General features: G+C 39.7%; 1 pseudogene; it reads left to right on the top strand.

The window, feature by feature from the left end:
• The first annotated feature begins 2063 nt into the window (after positions 1 to 2063).
• Positions 2064 to 22216, top strand: part of LOC133756604 (heat shock protein HSP 90-beta-like) — a 92197-nt pseudogene continuing 72044 nt past the window's right edge.

Below are 22216 nucleotides of genomic sequence, written 5' to 3'. Positions count from 1 at the left end.
CAGAAAAAATAGGATGTTTCCAAAATAGCTACTCAAAATGCAGTTTTATATGTACATTTTAGCTACTTTTGTATATTTGTAACTTGTGATTTATGGAATATTCGGCAATAATATTTTTTGTGTTTCAGATACATTTGTCAATAAAAGAATAGGAAGAAGTGTCAAGACAGTGAGAAAATACTTCAAAATATTTTTCAGGTGAATTTAATTGCTGTTTCATTTAAGAATTACACAAGGGATTGGCGCAGCGGGTTAAAGCCTCAGCCTGGCCGGCTCGAGTCCCGGCTGCTCCCCTTATGATCCAGCTCTCTGCTATGACCTGGGAAAGCAGTAGAAAGATGGCCCAAGTTCTTGTGCCCCTGCACCCGTGTGGGAGACCTGGAAGAAGCTCCTGGCTCCTGGCTTCAGTTCAGCTCAGCTCTGGCCATTGCAGTCATCTGGGGAGTGAACCAGCGGATGGAAGACCTCTCTCTCTGTCTCTACCTCTCTCTGTGACTCTTTCAAATAAATAAAATAAATCTTAAAAAAAAAAAAACAAAAAACAAAGAACTACACAAAATGAGGGATTTTTGATTGAGTTTACCAAGAAACAGAATAAGTGGGTTTCACTTTTTCAATTTCGATTTCCTCTTACATATGTTCAAGTTCCCCAGATAATTCTTGTCCTTCTAATTAATTGGTCCTGTGGTATTTTTGCCCTCCGATCTGATATTTCCTTTGTTTAAGCTCTTACTGCTTCAAGGTCAGTGATATTCCCCTACATATAATAACCTGCATGTCTGAACACTCTTACAAACTGGCATTATTAATGCCCTCTTTGATCATCCTTGTCATGCATCTTCTGGGACTGTGTTGGAGTGTGGCAATGCAAAGACTTTTAGAAACTAAAGAGACATTAGAGATCAATTAGACAGAGTTTCTGCTGGTAAAACTCTTCTGCAGAACATCAAACAGGTGGTTGCTTTAATTTGACCTGAAACAACCAAGAATGATTAACTGATTCTCACAAAATCAGGCCAAATTGCTGCAGAGTTTTTCTCAAAATAAGTATAAGTGAATTTCCATATTGCTTCCAAATGCTGGTCCTAGTCCCCTTATAGAGCTAAACAAAATATTACAATATATTTTGTGGCAAAAAAAAAAAAACCCTACAAGTAAATGAGAATGTGTCCTACTTTTCCAAATATTTAGAGATCCCTTTACAAATTTTCTGTGTAAGTTTATGTGTGTCAGTGAGGGTGTAATGAAGGAGCAAGTTGCCAGTGCAGAATGTGCTGTATTTCAGAGGGTATTTTCTGCCAATTCAACAGAGATGCTAGTACACAGAGGAAATAAAAAGCACTAATTCTTTACAGCAACCTAACTCTAAATTTCAAGGGAAAAATTCTAGAGAACACAACTGGTAGTGAACACTTCTAGAAATAGATCAGCTAAAACACTGACTGAACTAAAGAAAACAAGAGAAATGGAGAGATAGAAAAAAACACACTGTTTCAAAAAAGAAGTAGAGAATTTAAAGCCAAATGGCATGGTAGAGAAGATAATACTTGGGTATTATTTTTATTTAAATATTTATATTTTTATTTGAAAGGTAGAGTTACAAAGTTGAAATAACAGAGAGAGAGAGAGATTTTATCTGGTTGGTTCACCCCCCAAATGACCTCAACAGGAACATGGAACTCCATCTAGGTTTCCCACATGGGTGGCAGGGGCGCAAGCACTTGGGACATTTATTTGGATTCTTTGTCAGATGCATTATCAGGGAGCTAGATTAAAAGTGGGGTAGGCAGGACTTGAAGGAGCACTCATATGGGGTGCGAGCATTGTGTGTAGTAGCTTAACCTGCTGGGCCACACTGCCAGCCCCAACTTGGATGTTCTTATCCTAAGTTCTAGGGTTGTAACATTCACCCAGGGAAACTACTCTGCTGCAGTTTGAATACAATGTATACCTTGAACTCATGCCGCTATTTGAATTTATAACAGCAAACCCTGTTGTTGTAAATTAATGGTACTAAGAAAGTAGGAACTTAATCCAATTGTGACATTTAGGAAATGGGCCTAATGGGCAGTCTTCAGGGCATTGGGTTTATTCCTTCAAAAGGTAAGTCTTGCAAGACAGTTGGTTAGAAAAGGCTGGATTGGGCTGGCACCGCGGCTCAATAGGCAATCCTCCGCCTGCGGCGCCGGCACCCCAAGTTCTAGTCCCAGTCGGGGCACCAGATTCTGTCCCGGTTGCCCCTCTTCCAGGCCAGCTCTCTGCTGTGGCCTGGGAGTGCAGTGGAGGATGGCCCAAGTCCTTGGGCCCTGCACCCACATGGGAGACCAGGAGAAGCACCTGGCTCCTGGCTTTGGATTAGCGCGGTGTGCTGGCCACAGCGTGCCAACCACAGGGGCCATTGGGGGGTGAACAAACAGAAAAGGAAGACCTCTCTCTCTCTCACTGTCCACTCTGCCTGTCAAAAAATAAAAAAAGAAAAGAAAGGGCTGGATTGAGCCTGGTTGTTTTCTGTTTCCTGGCTTATCATATGATCTTTCTTCCACATGGCTGTGCTCTGGCTATATACTTACCTACATCTCTTGGCCCCTGCCTTTTCTACTTATAACCCCAGGAGGACTACCTTAGTCATTTTATACCCCCTTTGAAAAGTCAGACTGGAGTTGTCCTCTTTATGACTTAATTCCTTGGTTGTTTCCAACACCCTTAGCACCTTCTGCAAGCATGATTCTTTTATCAACCTTCAGAACCCTCTAACAGGGCCCAGGGTCAGGTTGTCAGTCCCCTCTCTGCAGGCTCTAGTCCTCAGAGATCTGCTTCAGACTGTCTTTCAGGCACATTTTCAACTACAAGTATTCAAGAAATGATTGGATGCAAGGTTTAATAAAGGGTCAGAATCAGGGTCTCAGAGAACTAGATGTGCAGGCACAGGTAAAAGCATTTACTCCTGTTCTCTGACCACTCACTGCTGTGGGCTTCATGATGCTATGCTCCCATAGCCAAGGAAATTGATGAACATGTCAAGTGGGGAGAGGAAGAAACCTGGGAATGCCCTTGTGTCTTGTCATGTCATTGGGAATAGGCCATCTTTGACATGCACCCCTTTGGACTATATCATCAGGCACTGAGATTCTTTGCCCCTCAAACCTTGAAGAAAAAAATATGTGCTCTATTTCTGTATCATGGTATGGCCAGGAACAAGTTAGAGAGTGGAGAGACTTGCCCCCGAGAAGGAAGTATTAACTATAAAACCATCCTCCAACTATACCTCTTCTGTCACAGGCCAGGAAAATGGTCTGAGATACCTTATTTCCAAGAATTCTTTGCCCTGAGAGATAAGCCACATGTCAGTAGATCCAGTGCTTTTAAAGACTAAGAGAGGCTTTGGTCAAACGTGCCTCCCTATCCTCTGATTCTGTGGAGGGACAGGCAATCCTAAAGCATATGTTCGTTAATCCATCAGCATCAGTTGTTAGGAGAAATCTTCATAGACAGGCTATGGAATGTGAGAGCACATTAGAAAACCTCCTGAAGTAACCACTTTGGTCTCAAACAGTTGAGACTGGGGGAACCCAACAATGAAAAATAAAGACATAAGGAAAAAGCCACAGCTCTGGTAGTGGCCATATAGCCACACTGACTTGGGGGTCCCCATGGATCTCCAGGGCACTATAAATGTGGGGCACTTCAAGAAGCAAATCCACATACCTCTTACCGAAGAAAATCCAAAAGGTCCTGTGTTATTTGCAGCAGGGACTATTGGAGAGTTGACTGCCTCCAGACACCAAGGCCTCTGAGGCAGAACACCCCCCACACTCAGATGACTCAAGACTATGGGGGCTACAGTACTCCTCCTTCAAGCTACTACAAACCAGACGATCAGTACTTGAGTGTTGCAGATGGTCTTAATACTAGATGGAAAGTAAGTAAACCTAAGTAGACAGAGAGTAAGTAGACTTACTCTAGACGGTAGAGCCAAATCTTTTCTGTCCTCTCCAACCCAGGCTTCCCCTTTTCACTTGGCATGACTGTGAGAGGAATCTTAGGAAAGCCCTCAGTCACACATTTCACCCATTCCCTAAGTTTTAACTGGGATGTTAAAAAAAAGCTACTGTAAAATAACTAAGTTTAGATGCTATAAAAATGCTTTTCTGTTAATTCAGGACTGTTAGAGGACTGTTTTAGGATATGAATTACAAGAACAGTAGGTTGTAAAGTGGAGAAAGCTTTAAGCATGATAATGTATTCTTTTTTAAAGTTTATTTATTCATTTATTTGAAAGAGTTGAGAGAGAGAGAGAGAGAGAGAGAGAATAAAGAGAGATCTTCCTTCTGCTGATTCAATCCCTAGATGGCTTCATCTGCTGGTTCTAGGCAAGGCCAAAGCCAAGTGCAAGGAGCTTCTTCCAGGTTTTCCAATATAGGTGGTGGGGGCCCAAGCATTTGGGCCATCTTCTGCTGCTTTTTGCAGCCATTAGCAGAGTGCTCAGATCAGAAGTGGAGCAACCAGGACATGAACCCAGATGGCAGCACTGCAAGTGGGAGCATTATCTGCTGTGCCACAATGTTGGCCCCTGAGAATGTATTCTTGTTGAGAAATACTAAGAGAGAAAATTAATGAAATAAGCAAAAAGTATGTTGTGAACAGTTTGTAGAAGTTGCATGCTGTGAGAGATTAGGATGAATTCAAGTAAAATGAAATTATCTTAAGGTTAGTTCCTATATCTAAAAAACCCAGAAAACAAGATTGCCTGATTGTACTGTGTGGTGGAATGAGAAGGCCATGCCAAGGTGGCCACTGGCAAGCGAGCATCAGTTACTCAGGAATGGCTTTGAAACCCACCTGGCAACAGAGCCTGCCTGACAACAGGCTGTGATTGGATGGCTTTGAATCCCACCTGGCAATGGAGCCTGCCTGGCAACAGGCTGTGATTGGATGGCTTTGGAAACTGCCTGGCAACAGGCTGTGACTGGTTGGGGCATAGACCGCCCCTTGACCGGATTGGCTCGTCTTGGCTATTTAAGATGTTGTACCAACTGAAATAAACGAGTTTGTGGGCTGCTTGCCTCAAGCCCGCTTTCACCTGACTCCTGGAGTCTGTGTGGTGACTCCGCGCCTCTTGCTCCCACCACGCTCCTCTCAGAAAGGAATCCACTGCAACATTGTTGAGAAATCAACTGCAACAGTACTGTTTTTCACTGTCCTAACTAATGGAAGTATATGTTGATGTCATGTGCTAACTGAGTTTTAAAGGAGTCAGCATTATCTGCCTATTTAAAAATATTTGAGTTATCAGTTTAATGAGATAGAACTCACAATTTTGTTTAAAACCCTCACAAACTAAATTATTACTTTTGTTTTGAACAAATGTTTTAAACCTTTGACAATAGAATGATGCCAAATTTATGCTGTTTGTATATAAAATTCTGAGGTTTTAAGGAGCCAGGGTCAATGTTAATATATCACAGTTTCAGAGTTGACCCATCCTCCTTGGTTTTGCACATGTCTTTGTATTCACTGTTAGTTAAACAAATAAAGGTTAAATAGGCACTTTTGTCTTGCCACAGACACTTGCTGATTTTCTTGTTTGGAAAATCAGTCCTGAGCCCCAAACATAAAAGACATTCAAAGGTACCCCTACAGGAGACAGAGGGACCAAAGAGACCTGAAAGGTGTTGGCTTCTTCTCACCTGGGTCATTCTCAAGAGAGGAGGAGACTGCACATTGAGGACCTTAACCCCGGGAGGCCTTCTCATTGTAAGGAATACCACCATCTGCCACCAATCTAAAAGGAAAATTGGCTTAGTCATAGCTGGGTCTACAGCAGCCATCACTGCTGTCACTCCTGAGGAAGATCTACATATCATGATGTAACTCTTCAAGCCCTGACCCAGTCACCACAATGGATGTTCCAAAGACCTAGAGACGCCTGCACTGGGCTATCTCAATCATCAGACTCCCTGGCTGTAGTGGCCATGGACAATAGCTTCACCTTTGACTACCTGCCAGCAGAGTAGGGAGGGGTTTGCACTGTAATTAATATAACCTGTTGCACTTATATAGCTGATTCAGGATAGGTTGAGACCAACATCAGGCCACTTGGCTACATAATCTGAACAAAAATGTAAACATCTTCTGGCCCCTGTATTGCCTAGACTTTCCTGGTTGTTTCCCCTCTTGAGGTTACTTGCCATCGTTTTCATACTTCGGCTGTTTTCTTCTCTCATAATCAACTGGATCACCCTCTCACATGTAGGCAGTTCAGCTACAAATGATACTTCACCCCGATCCATGGGAAAACAGTTTCTACTACCAAGAGGCATTAGACAGACTTGACTGAGAGGTATCTGCAGATCCTCCTCCCTAACCTTCACCAGCAAGAAACAGTTAGCGTGATCTTTGCCCCTGTTCCTTAGTGGCAGTTACTATTATGTCTTCAGAAGGGTGATTGATACAGACAGGAGGCAGCTAAGATATAGGTAAATAGTCATAGACACAAAGGGCCCAAGAGATAAGAAACTCAAGACCAACATGGGATATGATTGGAGCAAAATACCCTCACTACTCAAAAGATAGAAAAACAGAACAGCAGTTACTTCTGGACCCATCCAATTCCAAAAACTGACTCTCCAGCAACAAGAGGATCATCAGTAACTAATGCACTTTTGCAAAACCCTCACAAACTTCTCACAGCCCAGAGAATGTAAACCCTTAGACAACCGTCCTGTATGGCCCACCTCTTCTGGGACCTCTCTAGGTGACACCAAAAGCTTTTTATTTAGTTTTCTCATTTTGCTTTACAAACTTACCTGCTCACCTTCCATTGCTCATGTGGCTCATTCTTTGTGTCTGCAAGACAAAAATCCAGCAGAGAAAAAGAGTTGCAATACAAAACATCTGTAACATTGCTAAAAATTCAGAAAAAAAAAAGTGCAATACCTCCAACTGCTGCCTCCCAGAGTTCACATTATTAGAAACCGGAATCAGAAGCTGAGCCAGGACGCCAGTGCAGGCACTTTGAAATGGTACTTGAAAGTCCCAAGTTTCATGTTCACTACAGTGCAAAAGGCCTGTCCCTAAAAATGTGTTTTGAATTTGATAGAATGACAAAAATCTTGCAAAGTTATTGACAATAGTAGATGTTTAACATGCCTCTCCCAGAAATAATAGGTAAACATAAAAATACTGGAATATAGAATATCTGTACTAAACATTTAAAGAAATTAAATTGTTGGGCATGCAGAGTCTCCTGTATCTGGAAATAATTAAATTTATACTTAAGTAAAAGCTAATATGTAGAAAACTTCTTCCATGTAGGCCACACAAGTCTCAAGAACACCAAATAGTCAATAACATGTAAACTATGTTTTGACAAAAGTTTAAGAAAATTATAAATCAGTAACATAATGACAACTACCTCAGTGAGTCTAAAAATTTAGTAATAATCCAAGAATTGTTGGATAAAAAGAAATAAAATTAAAATATATTTAGAATAAAATTATTCTAAAATGATTGCTATATTAAAAGGTAAACATTAGTGTAAATTCAACATATCAAAGAAAGGAAAGAATACTGATAGTAGGAATTAGTGAGATACAATAGCCTTTTTTTCTCTTAAGTAGAAAATTGAAATTAGTTAGACCTTTGAAAGAATGAGAAGGACAAGAAAAGGAAAAACCAAATACTCCTAGGAATACAAAAGAAGTAATACATCATTCTTCATTAACCAATATTTTACTTTCTGTATTATCAGTTACTATTGATCCACAGTGGTCTGAAAATATTAATATTTGTCTTAACTCTTTCAAAAGAGAAATCACATTAACAGTTATATTGTAGTAAATTGTCATAACTGTTGTACATTCTTAGTAGTCATTGCCATTAATATCTTCCTGTACCTAATTTATAAATTGAATGCTATTTTAGATCATCAGTGACTAATGCATTGTGTTATATGTGTATATAGGAAAAACATAATATACTTAGGATTTTGTACTATTTGTGGTTTAAAGAATCCATGTACAATTTGGGACATGACAATCGGACTTGCCTGAAATGGTGGAATTAGAAATGTGCCAGGGGATTCCAATATAGTGCCATCAAGATTGCATGTACCAATGCCATCTCACTAGTCCAAGTGAAGAATTTCAGTTCACAATTGATCACACTGATAGGTCTAAGAGTCAAAGGGATCACACAAACAAGACTAGTGTCTGCTAATACTGATAAAATCAAAAAGGGAGAGAACAATCCAACATGGGAAATGGGATACACAGCAGACTCATAGAATGGCAGATGTCCTAAACAGCACTTTGGCCTCAGAATCAGCCCTTAAGGCATTCGGATCTGGTTGAAGAGCCCATGAGAGTATTTTAGGCATGGAAAGCCAAGACACTCTGGCAAAACAAACAAACAAACAAAAAACACCTAAATGAAAGATCTCTATGAGTGAGATCCCGGGCCATCAAACAAGGAGGTACCTTTCTCTGAAGGGAGGAATGAACTTCCACTTTGACTATGACCTTGTCTAAATATGATCAGAGTCGGCGAACTCAAGAGACTTCCACAACCTTGGAAACTCATGACTAGAGCCTAGGGAGATTTCTGATGCCATAAACAAGAGTGTCAAATTATTAAGTCAACAACATGAGTCTGTGTACTTACTCCTCATGTGGGATCTCTGTCCTTAATGTGTCATCCAATGTGAATTAATGCTATAACTAGTACTGAAACAGTATTTTACACTTTGTGTTTCTGTGTGGATGCAAACTGATGAAATCTTTACTTAATACATACTAAATCGATCTTCTGTATATAAAGATAATTGAAAATGAATCTTGATGTGAATGGAATGGGAGAGGGAGTGGGAAAGGGGAGGGGTGCCAGTGGGAGGGAAGTTATGGTGGCGGAAAAGCCATTGTAATCCATAAACTGTACTTTGGAAATTATATTTACTAAATAAAAGTTAAAAAAAAATCCCCAGAAGATAAGGGGGTACTATAAGCTTTTAAAAAGTCATCAAAGAATATTATGAAAACTTAATAGAAGCATATTTGAAAATTTACGTAAAATGCATGAGTTATAAAAACATACTCAAGTATAGGAAATCTGAGCAGACTAATATGATTATGAGCTTTCTGTCATTAATCAAAAATATAATATACCCTAGTAGTATCTACTACAAAGCTAACAATAAAAATGGTAATAGCAACAATCTATTAAACATAAAACTTTTAGAAAAAGTACTTAAATATTAATTGGTAGAACCTTCTTGAAGGGCATTTTGGCTGCTCGTGATAACGTGCATCTTCTATTAAAGGACATTGTTCTGTTTTTAGTAATTTCTCCTACAAAACTACACCCATAATGTGCAAACTTTCCACACAGATGAGCTTTCTTTCTTTGTAAATGACATGGATTAAAAACTATGTAGATAACTATGTAAACCATTTATAGCCATGTTAATTTTCTATTGCTGACCTAAGAAAGTACTACAAAATTAGTGGTATAAATAACCAAGTTTATTATCTCACAATTTTATAGATTATAATCCGATGTGTTTCTCCAAAGTCTTAAATTGGGGTGTCAGCAGGGTGCCTTGCTTAGTGGAGACTAGCAGAAATCCTGTTTTTTATTTATTCAAAGTGTTTGCAAAATTCAGGGCCTTGCAGCTGCATAACTGAGATCTATGTTTTCTCCTAGGCTGTAAACCAAGAGCAATTCCTAGTTTCTAGAGACTTCAATGTTGTCTGGCTCATGACTCACTTTTTCACTTTCAGAGTCAGTAATGGCAGCCAGTCATGTAGTTGACTCACTCTTTGCTTTCTTCCTCCTCTTCTCAGGAAATGAGGTTATATTAGACCTGACTGAATCATTAGGATGATGGTCCCATCTCAAAGTCCTTAATCACATGTGCAAAATCTCTTTGCCATGTAAGATAATATTGTCAGAGTTTATGGATAAGAGGGGCATCTTTGGGAAACCACTGTTTGGCCTAACACATATCTTTAGGTCTACTTATTATATACAAATCCTCTTATGTGTTTACACATACACCCACATATGCAGGCACATATACACAGGGGTGAGGAAAGAGAGAGAGAAAGAATATCACCAATTAAACAAATATGTATGTGTATAGAATACATTTGTAGAAATAAATATACAAAACACTTTAACAATGTTATTTCTGGAAGTTATTATTACAGTCTTGATTATATATATTTAAGAAGGGCTTGTATTTGTACATTGAGCACCCATTAATTTTGCACTGAAAAAAAGTAAAATAACAATAAATTGATCAATTAAGTTGGAACACCTGATCTAATTTCACTTGTCATGTTTCCTTGTATCAACACCTAGGGAAAGAAACAGTCTGTAATTAAAATACGTGTTCCTAAGTAAAATACATGTTATTCATTTACATGACATTGCAGACACTTCCCCACAGGTGTTACATGATATTAATTGAAAAAATTAACCTTTAAACCAGTGATTGTTTGAATGACTCCAAGTCTAAATAGAGCAGTAATTCTCACTACAGAAAAATTATAATGATATTAACACAACAGGACCCCTGTGGTGGTAATAAATATATAAGTAATAGATTGCTTTATATTTTGGTGATTTTTATTTTTAATGTTCAAATACATTACTTTTTAAGAAAAAATTGAAATCCATCCTAAATATCAAGTAGGCAAACTAGATAATATCATCATCACTTTTTAAGAAGGATAAATATTCCAAAGATGTTTAACTTCCCAAAATGTGAAAATATTCAGAACCAAAAATAGTCCCAATTTAGGATTGTTCTCCTTTTATGATTATTTGACTATACGATGCAGTGAAAAAAAACCACACTCAACAGAAACTGTACTTTGAATGTTGAATTTTGCTCTTTTCCCAGACTAATGACATGTAGTAATATACTTTCTCATGATACTGGGCAGAGACAACATGGGATCGTAAAGGTAAACAAGCAGTTATCTATAGTGCACTGGCTTGTTCAGCTATGATATTCAGTAAGTTAGGTTTATGAAATGCATTTTCAGCTTATGATACTTCAACTTTACAAAGTGTTTATTGAGATATATCCACATGCGGGGCTGGCGCTGTGGCACAGAGGATTAACGCCCTGGCCTGAAGCACTGGCATCCCATATGGGCGCCGGTTCTAGTCCCAGCTGTTCCTCTTCTGATCCAGCTCTCTTTTATGGCCTGGGAAAGCAGTAGAAGATGGCCCAGGTCCTTGGGCCCCTGCACCCATGTAGGAGACCTGGAGGAAGCTCCTGGCTCCTGGCTTCGGATTGGTGTAGCTCTGGCTGTTGCGGCCATCTGGGGAGTGAACCAGTGGATGGAAGATCTTTCTCTCTCTTTGTCTCTACCTCTCTCTGTAACTCTGTCTTTCAAATAAATAAAATCTTAAAAGAGAGAGAGAGAGAGAGAGAGAGAGAGAGAGAGAGAGAGAGATAACCACATGATGACGTCCAGAGGTGCTAGCAACTTTTAAGAGTTAGGCGCCTAATGGAAGGTAATTGGATCATGGTGGTACTACTCTCAGAAGAGATTAATGCTGGTCTCTTGGAGTCAGTTTGTTCTTCCATGAGCAGGTCAGTGTAAAGTTATGCCACCCCATAGCCTGACTTAGCTTTGTATGCAGCCTGTTCCCTTTCTGCTTCTCTGCCTTGTTGTGATGAGGGTAATTGGAACTTGACCAAAGGATGAACAGATGAGGCTACCTAGACTTCAATTTTCAGCTTCAAATTATGATTCAGCATAGAATGAATGAACAAATGAACATTCAGTTGAACAAGAAATTTTAGGAGCTAGAAGATAAACTCTGGATATGTTCTTTTGACTTAACACATCATCAGAAATATTTAAGGCAGGGGAAGGCAGTCATTGAGTGGTTGAAATAGAGCTTATGAAAGCGGCAAATGTGAGGAGTAAACTGGGAGTCATCTCAGAGAAAGCTGAAACCACAAGACTGCATGAAATTGGATATTGGGTATGGGAAATATAGAGAGGAGTGCTAAAGTTAAATATTAAGGAATGTTAAGATTTATAAGTAAAAGTACTGTGCACTTTGGAAATAAAGTGAGTAAAATTTTGATTAAGAATCACACACACACATACACAAACACACACAGGATGAGGTTTATATTTGTGAATGAGGAGTTGATGATGACTTCCAAAGAGATAAAGTACTTGAATTTTCATATTCTTAATTCTTCTGCCAAACCTAACACTCTCAATTATCTAGTATTAATGACTAAAACATTCAAAGGAAGATGAAAATCTTTCATAGCATTAGGAACTATGAATGATCAGTCTACTTCAAACTTGAAATAATTTACTTGGAAACAAGTCAGGGAAAGACACATTGAGTCTTCTGAAGAGTAGTATCACTGTACAGAATTTAATTACACCTCATAATTTCTGACACTCATAACTTCATGTAGAAAGGAATGAAGTCAAGTGCATACACAGAACAGAACAAAAAGACAAATCTCTTCAAACCCTATACTTTCCTGGAGAAGGAGTATTCAGACCTATCTGATATATGAGAGTAAGTTAATCAAAGTGGTAAACAATAGGTGATGACTCGATCCATGATCTACTATGATTCTTCCTGAGGGGTGGAGAAATAACCTAGCAAAGCAACTGATTATGTCAAGGAGAAAATGACACATAGGAACCTTGGAAATTACCAAGAAAAATCCTGTGAAGATTAAATTATCTATATCTCTCATGCTCTTGCCTCCTAATTCTTTTAAGCACGTTGGGTCACTTAATTTATACTAACTGTCTTGCTAGTTGAAAACATTAGAGAGGTGGTGTATATTTGACCTAGTATTTAAGACACTGTTATGGAGACTTGATATAATTATGACATCTGAGAGGTGGGTCTGGTGATGATCTGTATGTCATTGGAGGTGTACCCTGGGAGGATGGTACTTATAATAGGGTTGGTTATTTGAGTACAAATTCTGTGTAGCTATTTTGCTTTGCTTCCTAATCACCATGTGATCATTCCCATATACCCACCAAGAAGCTCCCCTCAGGTATTTCACTTAAAGTATTGAAAATAGGAGTTCCTGCTCTGCTTCAATTCTGGTTTTTGTGCTAATGCACACCCTGAGAGGGAGCACGTGGGTAATTAAGTAGTTATCCCACGATTACCCAAGTTGGAGAATTAGATTTGGTTCTCAGCTCCTGAATTCAACCTAGCCAGCTTAGGTTGTTGCAGGCATTTCTGGATTGAACGAGCAGATGTTTGCTTTCTCTGTCTCTGTCAGTCTCTCTCTGCCTCCCAAATAGATGAACCAATAAATATTTAAAATATAGAGAGATAATCTTAAAATATATATTAATGTATGTGGTGAAGACATAAAAAAGTTTCCTTCTTTTACTACTTGGGCAAATACAAGCCAGTAATGACAACATTCAAGAAAGAGAAATCCAGTTGAACAAGATGAAAAAGCTATATTCTTCTAAGGAAAGGACAAGGACAAAACAGCTTACACTTTGTGCTTATAAAACTTTTCTTGAAACACAGTCAAAAATGTTTTAAAAGTACTTGTCTTATGGGGTCAAAAAATTACAAGGACTCTTTTTTTTTTTTTTTTGGACAGGCAGAGTGGACAGTGAGAGAGAGAGAGACAGAGAGAAAGGTCCACCTTTTGCCGTTGGTTCACCCTCCAATGGCCGCCGCGGCTGGCGCGCTGCAGCTGGTGCACCGCGCTGATCCGAAGGCAGGAGCCAGGTGCTTCTCCTGGTCTCCCATGCGGGTGCAGGGCCCATGGACCTGGGCCATCCTGCACTGCACTCCCAGGCCATAGCAGAGAGCTGGCCTGGAAGAGGGGCAACCGGGATAGAATCCGGCGCCCCAACCGGGACTAGAACCCGGTGTGCCGGTGCCGCAAAGCGGAGGATTAGCCTAGTGAGCCGCGGCGCCAGCCACAAGGACTCTTGAAACAAGAGATAGAAGACAAAATGGTAATCAAAATACTAGTCTTAAATCTTCTGAAACTTTAATATTTCTTAGTTTTAAGGGATTTAGGCTGGAGATGTGTGCTATAACTGAGACATCAGTCCCTGCTACACGTCAATAGCAAGAGAGGACAGTGCTCAGAGGGATGCCCTTTGTTGTATTTCTGTAATAAGGTAGTCAGGAAATATTAGGGAGTTTCATAAGATGGAGAGTTGTGTGAGGCTCAGATGCGAGTATATCTACATTGCTTACACCAGAATCTATAAATGAAAAACTACATATTAAAAGTGCAGGTGATAAGGAAATAGGGCACCTGTGTACCAAAGAGAAAGCCAGCTGAGAGTGTTGGCTTTGACCTCTTCAAAATTTTGTCCCATGTATGAAAATCAGGATAAAATGAAACAACCCATATTAAACATTCTTGCATTAGGCAGTGGGTAAAGTACTTGAGGAAATAATTTAAAAAATAAAAATTCTCTTGTTTTGATGGTCTGAGATATTGGGTCCCACTCTTCTTTCTCCAGGTAAGTAAACAATTGGAGTGATTATGAAACTATGTAGCCTACCAGCACACATCCAGCTTCACTTTTTAGTGCATGATCCAATGGGGCACAGTAAATGGAAGATGACATGGGAGAGTCAACCGAGTTCCTGTAGCACGTAAGTTGCTTTTTGGCAAACTGAAAATGATATCCTCTCTGAGCTGACACAATATTAAAAGTGATCATTTCTTCTGAGCTAATTCAGACCTTCAGCCAACCTCATTCTCCTTCTACTCTCCAACATTATGTCAGTGTGTTCCGTTGAGTGAACTGAACCAGAAGCCAGAATGCAAGAGAAACTGATTCAGGCCAGAGCACAAAGGACCTCTTCTCTGGCACAGAGCATTGTGGGGGAAGTTGAAGAGTAGATCCTAAGAGGTAAATGCACATTGATCAGTAACAAAATTAATGTAAAAAAATTCACAGATTTATTTTCTTCAAAAAGTAAAAACCTGAAAAGTGGAATAGACATAAGAATGTTCAAGATCTTGGGATAAGCATTGTGGCATGGTGGGTTAAGCCGGCGCCTGCAACACTGGTGTCCCACATGAGCACTGATTCAACTCCTGGCGCTCCACTTCTGATCGAACTTGCTGTGGTTGCTCCTGGATAATTAACAGAAGATGACTCAAGTGCTTGGGCCCCTGCACCCATGTGGGAGACCCAGATGAATCACCTGCTCTGTCCATTGTGGCCACTTCAAAAGTGAACCAAAAAATGGAAGATCTCTCGCTCTGTATCTGTTCCTCTCTCTGTGTAACTTTGCCTTTCAAATTAATAAAATACATCTTTTAAAAAAAAAGTATCCAAGATCTATCTGAAGATAACTTTATTCGCCTCAGGTATGTAGAAATTTAGAATGATGGAGTCACTTACCTTGGCTTTTTTTTTTTTTTTTTTTTTACAGGCAGAGTTAGACAGTGAGGGAGAGAGAGACAGACAGAGAGAAAGGTCTTCCTTCTGTTGGTTCACCCCCCAAATGGCCGCCACGGCCGGCACTGCGCCGATCCAAGGCCAGGAGCCAGGTGCTTCCTCCTGGCCTCCCATGCGGGTGCAGGGCCCAAGCACTTGGGCCATCTTCCACTGCCTTCCCGGGCCACAGCAGAGATCTGGACTGGAAGAGGAGCAACCGACACAGAATCCAGCACCCCGACAGGGACTAGAACCCGGGGTGCCAGTGCCACAGGCGGAGGATTAGCCTATTGAGCTGCGGTGCCGGCCTACTTACCTTGTTTTTAGGTATGAAAATTCAGTGTCTAAAGACATCAACTCATACAGCTGGACCAACGTATTCACTATTTTTGCAGTTAAAAATCTCAAGGGGTCAATTTCACAACTTAAAACAATTTAAAACTATACATTAGAAAATTAACTGGTAACAAAATGTGTAAAACAATTCCAAAGTAAAAGGAATGAGTAGGATGAAAGTGTTAGAGTAATTGAAGCTGCATGGTTTGGGGGAAAGATTAGTCAGCTGGATCAATGCAATTGAACAGAGAATCTAGAAATTGATTCCTACACTGCCTTGGGCACATGAAAATTGTGGCATTTCTAATTACTGGGGAAAATGTACATTACAAGGCAAATAGGTCAACTGAATAACCAGTTTAGAGAAAAGAAAATACACTTAATATTTGACCTCAAATAAAAAAATATTTTAGATTGTTTATGTGTATTTTACATACAAGCAAAAACCATTGCAATATGTAATTAAAATTAGGGAATTGTTACTATAATTTTTGTGTGAGGCTATATAACATTTTCTTAATGAAGCAAGAAAACTATATACTAGAATTCTTTTTACAAAGGGTGAAAACTAGTCATAATAGCTGGAATCAGATTTAAAGGACTAATGCGCATTTACAAAGCTAAACCCAGGTGCAACATCCCAAGTGAAACCTGTAAAGTCACACATGGTTCCAAATTGATAAAGGCCTTTTGCTTGTTTTAAAATTCTGTTGTCTTGATATTTTTAATAATGTTTTAACAAAAAGTCCTGGATTCTCATTTTGTTATGGATCACAAAATACATGGCTGGTCCTGATTAATCTTTACATATACTCAAAAATGTAAATTAAAATCTCACTTTTTCAAATAGTCTTCAGATTGAGAGTGATTTTGGCCGGTGCCATGGCTCAACAGGCTAATCCTCTGCCTAGCGGCACCAGCACACCAGGTTCTAGTCCCAGTCAGGGCGCTGGATTCTGTCCCGGTTGCCCCTCTTCCAGGCCAGCTCTCTGCTATGGCCCGGGAGTGCAGAGGATGATGGCCCAAGTGCTTGGGCCCTGCACCCCATGGGAGACCAGGAGAAGCACCTGGCTCCTGCCTTCGGATCAGTGCGGTGCGCTGGCCGCAGCACGCCGGCCGTGGCAGCCATTGGAGGGTGAACCAACGGCAAAGGAAGACCTTTCTGTCTGTCTCTCTCTCTCACTGTCCACTCTGCCTGTCAAAAAAAAAAAAAAAAAGTGATTTTAAAAAGAACCCTGGTAGTCATATAGCGTTAAGAGTGTACATAAGGAAAAAAGAACACTCATACATTTTTGGTTCAACCAGGAGCCCTTATCTATATTCCTGGAAAACTGAAGTCTTACTACAATTTACTCATTGAACATTATTGTTAGTGGTGCATTAAGCCTGCAATTATGAAATAAATTGAAATTATGCTTTTGCAAAAATTAAAGGAAAAAAAGAAAGGAAGAAAAGAGGGGGAGTTGAGGAAAAAAGAGAGGGAGGTTATGTATGGTTATAATTGAATTTATGAACTACATTAAATTTGTTCTTTACATTAATTTTTTATAAAAGGCAAAAAAAGATTTAAAGTGAATACCTCCAATCCAGGAATGATTTTCCCAGGATTAGATTTGAACAAATTAATTGAACCCATAGTAAAAATAAAGGCATTTATTCCTGTAGTTATTAATAGTCAACATAACAAAAAAATGTGAATCAATCTCAATGCTCACAACATTGATTTTGAGGTGAAAAATATATAGTTGCATATTATGAGTTAATGTGACATGTTTTGTAAATTGTGTGTCCAAATAAAGCGTACATTTGGAATGTAAAGATATGTAGTGATATGGAAAGAAATCCATGGTTCTTAAAGCGAAAAGGAGACAATTCAACAGCAAGCAGAGTAAATTGGTACCTGCAGAAATATTTTACATATTTGTATAAAACTATCTGCAAAGAAAACACAAATATATTTTTCTCTGAAGTCACAGAAAAATTTCCCTTTTTTCTTTCAGTGTTAAATAGTCTTTTTTAAACAATGAGCTCTTATTTCTATTAAAATCAGAAAAAAAATTATTTTGAACTCAACAATTGAGCCTTTTAATTCTGAATGATTATTTAAATATTTAAATAAATAATTACAGATATGATTTGTAGAGATGCTGCAGAGGTGCCTCTCAGGTGGGCACACCCCCCTGCAATTAGAGGCATGGCTGCAGTTTCTACTTAAGCCAAAACAGGCCCGGGATGGGCACCCCTGCCCCAAAGGAATGTGGCAGCGTGAGCAGCAGGGGCTAATGGACGTTAATTGGCACCTGGAATATTTTAGGGAATTTGTAAATTTGCAGGACCATCTACCTGGACTGTCTCTGAAGATTTACAACACAGCTCTAATCCCTATGTTAGACCACCAGACCGAATTCCTTTTTCCAAATCTTTAAGTTTATGTATAACCTTGCTAGCTTGTAGACTTGCTGGTACCCTCTGAATAAAAGTGGGAGTAAATAGCTATGCAGTGGCACTCTTAGAATGGAGGCTCCCGTGCCCTGTGTCCTGTCTCCCCATTTGAAAAACCTCATCAATGATTAAATTTTATGTAAAACAAGGAGAATGGTATAAAAAGTTTTGAAAGAAAAGATAAATTAATACAATGTTTTTAAAAATAAAATATGCGGTTGAATGTAAGTTGTTTCAAATTAGAGGCATGGTTTGTGGCACAGCATGTTAGGCAGCTGCTTGAAATGCCTGCATCCTGTGTCAGAGAGGTGGTTTGAATCCTGGCTACTTGCTTACAATTAAGCTCCTGGCTATTGTGCCTGGGAAACAGTAGATCATGCTGACTCAAGTGCTTGAGTCCCAGCCACTTGCATGGGAAATCGGGTTGGATTTCCTCTCTCTCCTTTGGCCTGGCTCAGCAATGGCTGTTATGGCCTTATGGGGAGTGATGCAGTGGATGGAAGATTCTCTCCTCTCTCTCTCTCTCTCTTTCTGTGTGTGTGTGTGTGTATGTGTGACTCTGCCTTCTTCCCTTCAATTAAAATTAAATAATAAATCTTTTTTAAAACACAAAACATTAACATACAAGTTACACAACTGAAAATTAGGAAATGGTAATAAAAGTGCAGTGACTTCCTCCTCATCAAAAGAAACAAGTAAATATGTTCTACTTCAGTTCTTACATGTATAATTAGAGAAATATATTTAATTTTACAAAGTAAAAGCTAGTAGAGGGGCCGGTGCTGTGATGTAGTAGGTAAAGCCACCACCTACAGTGCTGGCATCCCATATGGTTCCTGGTTCTAGTCCTGGCTGCTCCACTTGTGATCCAGCTCTCTGCTATGGCCAGGGAAAGCAAGAAATAGCCCAAGTCCTTGGGCCCCTGCACCCATGTGGGGGACCTGGAAGGAGCTCCTGGCTCCTGGCTTTGGATTGACGTGGCTCTGGCATTTGCAGACATCTGGGGAGTGAACCAGCGGATGGAACCCCCCACCCCCACCCCGCTGCCTCTGCCTCTCTATAACTCTGCCTTTCAAATAAATAAATCTTTAAAAAACAAAAAGCTAGTAGAACTTATAAGAATATTGAGAAGCATGAATAATTATTTGAGAGTATTCAAGATTATGGAATAGAAACAGGGTGGCCTTGAATTGGAGTGAAGAATAGTAATTACTGTGAAAAATAATAATTTACTTGGATTCAAACTTAATTGAAAAGAGAAGAAATCATATCACACTTAGTGAACTATAAAAATTTTAATATTTCATCTAAAAATAGAACACATAAAGTGTAGTGAATCCAGATGACATATTACAGTCACTGAGTTAATTTTATATGCTGGTAAAAATAAATACACAATCTCCAATAAATTGCTTCCTGATAGTCCTTGAAGCTGTTTTACTTGAAAGGGATTTCAAATGGAGAAAAATAGCAGATAACTAAAATAAACATAAGAGCACCTGCAATATGACTCTCTGGAGTCTGATGATTAGATATTTTAATCAAGTGTCTGAAGGGAAATATTTCATTTCCATCATCATCTTTGATTCAGAAGGGGCTGTTTGGGGCAATCCTAGACAGTATGGCAGCCAGATTGAAAGGTAATGTAATGCAAATGTTATCTGTATATTAGTACTGTTAAAACTTGTTTTTAAAACACTAAGTTTTAAATATGCGGTTAATACTTTAAAAAAAATAATTTGAAAGGCAGAGGTATGGAGAAAGAAGGAGAGACAGAGAGCTCATCCATCCACTGGTTCACTCCACAAATGGCCACAACAGCCAAGACTGAGTCAACAGCCAATACTTCTGCCTAGAAGCCAGGAGCCAGTAGCTTCATGCGGGGCACGAGCACGGCCATGGCGCGGCCAGGCCAGGCCCCGGGGCTCCGCATGTGCAGCTGCCTCCGGGTGCCCCCGCCCGAGCTGTACGGAACGGAGCTGCGCGGAGCCGAGTAAGATGGCGCCCAGAGGAAGTAAGATGGGTGGAATCCAAAGTTGTTTACCACTAAAACTAATTGGCTGTGCAACATCAGGGGAGGTAACAAAACTAGTAACAAGTGTATAGACATGTGGCTAGTCCTATAGAAATCCCCCCGTAAGGTGATTTTTTAAGTGATTGGTTGGTCCTCTGCAGTTTTGTGCTATAAAAGGTTCTGTTACGCACAAAGTAAATAAGTCCTTGCTACTAGACTTGGCTCCCTGCTGCGTCTGTCTCCGGGATCCGATCAGGAGGCTGGGGAACGGGCGAGCGGCGCACTTACCTTTTCTCGGACCCAGTCCATCCTTGTACGGGTGGACTAAGACCCTGCAGCTTCATCCAGATCTCAGGGGCCCAAGCACTATGGGACATCTTCTGCTGTTTTGATAGGCCAGTGGCAGGAGGCTACATTGGAAGTGGGTTAGACAGCCCTTGAACTTGTGCCCATGTGGGTGATAGCTTAACCCACTACATTACAACACCTGCCCCTGTTAATACTTCTTGCCAAAAGTTTATTTTTTTTTAGCTTTTATTTAATGAATATAAATTTCCAAAGTACAGCTTATGGATTACAGTGGCTTTCTCGCCCCCCCCCCCCAACTTCCCTCCCACCCTCAACCCTCCCATTTCCTGCTCCCTCTCCCCTTCCATTCACATCAATATTCATTTTCAATTCTTTTTATATACAGAAGATCAGTTTAGTATGTATTAAGTAAAGATTTCAACAGTTTGCACCCACATAGAAACACAAAGTGAAAAATACTGTTTGAGTACTAGTTATAGCATTAGATCACAATGTACAGCACATTAAGGACAGAGATCCTACATGAGGAGTTAGTGCACAGTGAATCCTGTTGTTGACTTAACAAATTGACACTCTTGTTTATGGCATCAGTAATCTCCCTAGGCTCTAGTCATGAGTTGCCAAGGCAATGGAAGCCTTTTGAGTTCACCGACTCTGATCATATTTAGACAAGGTCATAGTCAAAGTGGAAGTTCTTTCCTCCCTTCAGAGAAAGGTACCTCTTTATTTGATGACCTGTTCTTTCCACTGGGATCTCACTCGTGGAGATATTTCATTTAGGTCATTTTTTTTTGACAGTGTCTTGCCTTTCCATGCCTGAAATACTCTCATGGGCTTTTCAGCCAGATCTGAATGCTTTAAGGGCTGATTCTGAGGCCAGAGTACTGTTTAGGACATCTGCCATTCTATGAGTCTGCTGTGTATCCCGCTTCCCATGTTGGATCGTTCTCTCCCTTTTTTATTCTATCAGTTAGTATTTTCAGACACTAGTCTTGTTTATGTGATCCCTTTGACTCTTAGTCCTATCATTATGATTAATTGTGAACAGAAATTGATCACTTGGACTAGTGAGATGGCCTGCTACATGCCACCTTGATGGTATTGAATTGGAATCCCTTGGTATGCTTCTAAATCTACCATTTGGGGCAAGTCAGCTTGAGCATGTCCCAAATTGTACATCTCTTCCCTCTCTTATTCCCACTCTTATATTTAACAGGGGTCACTTTTCAGTTAAGTTTCAAAACTTAAGAATAACTGCGTATTAATTACAGAATTCAACCAATAGTATTAAGTAGAACAAAAAAAATACTAAGAGGGATAACGTATTAAGTTGCTCATCAACAGTCAGGGCAAGGGCTGAACAATTCGCCGTTTCTCATAGCATTCATTTCACTTCAACAGGTTTCCTTTTTGGTGCTGGGTTAGTTGTCACCGATCAGGGAGAACATGATATTTGTCCCTTTGGGACTGGCTTAATTCACTCAGCATAATGTTTTCCAGATTCTTCCATTTTGTTGCAAATGACCGGATTTCATTGTTTTTGACAGCTGTATAGTATTCTATAGAGTACATATCCCATAATTTCTTTATCCAGTCTACTGTTGATGGGCATTTATGTTGATTCCAGGTCTTAGCTATTGTGAATTGAGCTGCAATAAACATTAAGGTGCAG

Source organism: Lepus europaeus, chromosome 3, assembly GCF_033115175.1.
Source record: "Lepus europaeus isolate LE1 chromosome 3, mLepTim1.pri, whole genome shotgun sequence".
Taxonomy (NCBI): Eukaryota; Metazoa; Chordata; class Mammalia; order Lagomorpha; family Leporidae; genus Lepus; species Lepus europaeus.
This window is presented reverse-complemented; position numbering and strand designations above follow the sequence as displayed.